Below are 4,719 nucleotides of genomic sequence, written 5' to 3'. Positions count from 1 at the left end.
ATAAAGTGCTAGTGATTGTGTGAAGTTAGTCATGGAGAAAATTCCATCTTCTTAGGGAGTTTGAATAATGGTCCTTGGAGAAAAGTCATTCATAGGTTAGTTATTTCTAAAATTGCTTACTTTTTTACATGGAAGAAGTCAAAGTTTTTGTTTTTGACAAGAGTTACAACAGTTTTCTTCTTCTTTTTTCTTTTCTTTCTTTCTTTCTTTTTTTTTAGAAACAGGGTTTCACTCTGTGGCCCAGGCTGGAGTACAGTGGCTCAATCACAGCTCACTGCAGCCTCGACCTCCCAGGCTCAAGTGATTCTCCCACATCAGCCTCCTAAATAGCTGGGACCACAGGTCCATGCTAGTATGCCCAGCTAATTTTTTATTTTTTGTAAAGATGGGGGTCTCCCTATTTTACCTAGGCTGGTCTCAAGCTCCTGGGCTCAAGCAATCTTCCTGCCTTGGCCTCCAAAAGCGCCAGTTTTCTTCTTTAATTTGGTATTTAAGCAAGCGTAGTGGTTTATTCATATCTTTAAAAATTTCTTAAACTTTTGCCGTAGATTATTGGCAGAGACAGCCTATTGATAGGAAAAACACACAAAGTCACTTCGGAACTGATTCTGAGAATCTGCAGTAAGGAGAAATTGCCACTGATACTGTTTTGTTCAAGATGATACAGTGTGATATATAGCCTTAATCATCACTTTATATATATAGCCTTAATGATCATTTTCTCCTATAGATGATTTTTAGGTATAAGAAGTCGTTGATTTCCAGAAAGAAACTACAAAAACACTCTTTCTGGGAGAGGTGGGGTGTCGAGAAGGAGGACTTTGACAAAAACTTAAGTCCTGGCTCACCAATATTTCCCAATAAACTCAAGTCATTTAACCATTCTGGCCCTTGGGTTTCCTAATTATAAAATGAAACTAAGATGTCCCTGCCATACCTCCCACCCCACTGAGACTTCACATAGAGGAAAAGTTTATTTTCAGAAATGGCATTATGGCATTGGAGAGCCATTTGTAGGGAAAAACGAAATCTGTATTTCACTCCATCCATACACCAAATAAAATACAGATGAATCAATATTTAAATGTAGCAAATGAAACTATAAATTACCGGGAAAAGATAGGATATTCATATAACTTTGGAGTGGCTGTTGGGTTTTCAATATTCGTCTTTATTAATTTCATCTTAAATGCACATATGAAGTAAATGCACTTCACAGTAAATAATGAGTGAGCTACTTCCCTTTTTCCCAGGCCTTGCCCTTGAGATGATGTGATAAAAGACAGATTGAATACCCTACAAGAGTAGTTGGATACTCCAGCTAGCCAGGGAGAAAGAACAACAGATTTTCTCTGTTTATGTATAGGAGAGAAAGAGAGAACCATCTCTCTCCCTCCAGAAAGGAGAAAGAGAGAAAAAAGTCCTTTCACTCCTCAGAGAAAGCATGCGAAGGATCCTGGGTTCTTGCTCTAACTTTGGAATGTAAATATATTCTTCCAAGGACCAAAGATCCAGCTATTTTCACCTAGATATGTGTTCAAAGTCTGGATTTCATCCCCTTTTTTTTTTTTTTAAGAGTTCACTGGGTTTTATTAAAGAGAAAACTAAACTCAAGTGTCAAATTAAAAACTGGAGCCACTCAAGAATGACTGCTTGTGGTGACACAAGTGTAACATGTGCTTGTCTAAAGTCGTCCTGCGTTTGTGGATATGTGGAAATGCATGATAAGAGGGAAACAATGCAAGGCAAAATGGCAGGTGCTCAAAGCTTTAAGATCCTTTTCTTCATGCTAATGTGCTCTTGTTTTGCTTTTGAGAATTAGGGTAATTCGCAGGTCATTTTACAAAGAACTGTAATATCAAAGGACACTTCCAAACAGCTAAAATAGACTCAAGGTCACTATTAAAGTGATAAAGGGAGGTCAGTGGGGGAAAAGTTTGTATTCTCAAAGCCAGATTTCACACAATGGCAGGCACTAAATCTAGTTACATGTGCTTGCAGTAGAAAAAGAAGACACTGATCTTAATAGAGGCTGGTCTTTTTCATGATGCGCAGGAACTCTTGCTCACTGACCTCTCCATCTCCATCTCGATCAGCTTCATCAATCATTTCCTGCAGCTCCTCATCAGTCAGGTTCTCACCCAACTCCTTGGCCACGCGTTTCAGATTTTTGACCGAAATCTTCCCAGTTTCATCATCATCAAAGAGCTTGAAAGCTTTCAGGATTTCTTCCTTGGTATCTTTCTCGGACATTTTCTGGGTCATCACAGTTAAAAAGTCACCAAAGTTCATTTTTCCTGTCCCTTCCTTGTCAATTTCACTTATCATTTTCTTAATTTCTTCTTTCTTAGGTTCAAAGCCCAGGGCCCTCATTGCCACCTTAAGTTCTTTAACATCTAAGGTGCCAGTTCCATCCGCATCGAAAAGATCAAAAGCTTCCCGGATCTCCTGCTTCTGCTCTTCAGTAAGCTCAGGCTTAGGACTCATTCTTTTTCTCTGGGAACTTGATGTCATGTTTGTCTTCTTAAAGTTGGAGGCCATAGCCAACAGAGTCCACTCATTTCATCCCTTTTAAGTGTAAATATTTAGGGAGACAGTGCGCCCATCTTCCGGTTACTTTGAGGCCTAACTTAGGGACCTAGTGCAGCCTGTAACCATTTGGCGTTCTTGGAGCAGAACAATTAACTAGATAAACAGCTACAGCTTTAATTGTCATGGTACGAAAACCTTTTAGGGGAAGTGAAAGCAAACATTTCCTATCTTTAGACCATAAACATTTCTATGTTTCAGGAGGTTAGAGCTCTTTACAAGAACACTGAAAAGTCTGGTGAAATTTTCTTTCTTCATAGTACAGAATATTTTTCCAAACAGAATAAAAAGACTAGGAACCTAAAGAAAATCATTGACAGATTTGACTGTGTAATCATAATTAAAAATTGGTGTAGTAAAAAAACGATAAAAAGAATTGAGTGACAAGTGATGAGCAGAAAAAAAAAAACACATTTATAGCACATACGCAGAGTTAATAACTCTTAACTCTTAAAAAAAAAAACGAGCAAAAAAGACCTTTAAAAACTGTGCAAAAGTTGTGGATTTTCTTCAACAAAGAAGACAAAGCAAAAAGTTCTCACCTACAAGATAGTTGCTCAGGCTCATTAGTAATCAAATAAGTACAAATAAAGATCATCTGTGATATTATTGTCTTGACAAATTGGCAAAATGAAGGAAAACAATGCCTAGAGCTAGCAAAGCCATGGTGATAGTCCCTTTCATATTGTGGTAGAGGGAATGTAGTGCTTCTTTGGGCCACTTTGCCATCACATATTGCAGTAGACAGAATCCTGAACCCAAAGGTATCCACATTCTAAGCCTGGAAACCTGTGAATATGTTATGCTCCAGAGCAAGGGAGAACTAAGGTTGCAGATGGAATTAAGGTTGCTAATCAGCTGGCTTGAAGACAAGAACAGATCAAGATGACTGACTAGACATAGGTAGTGTGTGACTCCTCCATGGAGAAGAGCCAGAATCGTAAGTAGATACTCATATTTCTAACAGATCATCTAGGAAAGAATGCTTGAATTCACCAGAGAAGAGATGGGAAACACCAGAATTAAGTAAATAAAGGGTTTGAGGCAGCTTACCTAGCAGGAAGTGACTAAGAGCTGGGAAAGACCCCTGGATGCAGGGAAACAGTCAGAGAAATCCCCCAAGCTCTGAAATAGGGTTTTGTGATCTTGGCTATGGGAGAAACCTTGGACCCACTAGGTTATTGTGCCTGACATAGAGAGCTGCCTAAAGATTGCATGGAGACATTGCTCCAGAAAGGAAACCCACACAGAATTTCACAGGCATCTGAGCCTGGAGCAGCATCAGCTGGGCCATTTTGAGACCCCAGACACTGGGGATCTGCGGACATGGCTGTAGCCACTGCTGCATTGCCCCAAGGAGGGAGAGGGGAAGATGTGCATGCCCATGCACCCCTGAGATGGTCCCTGCTGCCCTGCTCTAAGATGCTATGAGACTGATACACGAGTGGACCACATTCCCCATGATATGTTGCTCATGCTACTCACCTGGGAGATGTCTTGCTCTCTCCGATCTCAGGCCCAAGAGATTTGCCATTTTGAGAGTTTAAAGCTGAGCTGTGCCCCACCCTCTGCCTGAATTTGGGCTGATGCAGCTGCAGCTGCTGCCAAGCCAAGGAGGGGCAGGGAAGTCAGGCTCTCCTACATATACCTCAGTTAATACTCATTGCCTTGCTATGAGCTACTGTGAGACTGAGATTTGAGTAGACCTCACAGCTTCTCACCCATGCTGCTCACCTGAGAGAGGTCCCGCCCTCTTTGGTCACAAGCCCACAGCTGGCACCATTTTGAGAGTTTAGAGACATTGTTTCATGACTTGGCAATTTTGGTGGCCACAGTAACTATTTTAGTTTTAGGCCACAGACCAGAATACTTTCTCTGGAATGGGGCAAGGACCCCCCACAGCCAGAATTGAGCAGTGAATGTGGAGATTGCCCCAGCAGTAGGAATTGGAATTAGGTTCCCTTCCATTGCAGTATTGGAGCAGGAGGAGAGTTGCTGAAGCCTAGGTTTCTCCTAGGCAGTGAGACTTGCATCCAGGGACAGCTTTGTGACCTGAAACCAGTCTGCATGTGTCATTTCTGGGTGCCTCAGCCTTCTCCCCTGGTCAGTTAGGGGACAGTGCCCCATCAG

The 4,719-nt window shown here is 41.4% G+C and overlaps 1 pseudogene across 1 annotated transcript; it reads right to left on the bottom strand.

Moving 5' to 3' along the window:
- Positions 1–1,559: 1,559 nt before the first annotated feature.
- On the bottom strand, positions 1,560–2,636 carry LOC111528615 (annotated as a pseudogene). Its single transcript, XR_002727091.3, has one exon. The product of XR_002727091.3 is annotated as a centrin-2 pseudogene (transcript).
- Positions 2,637–4,719: the final 2,083 nt, after the last annotated feature.

The sequence above is a fragment of the Piliocolobus tephrosceles genome, chromosome 10 (genome assembly GCF_002776525.5).
Source record: "Piliocolobus tephrosceles isolate RC106 chromosome 10, ASM277652v3, whole genome shotgun sequence".
NCBI classification, from domain to species: Eukaryota; Metazoa; Chordata; class Mammalia; order Primates; family Cercopithecidae; genus Piliocolobus; species Piliocolobus tephrosceles.
Note: the sequence above shows the minus strand (reverse complement) of the source record. Positions and strands in the feature narration are given on the sequence as shown.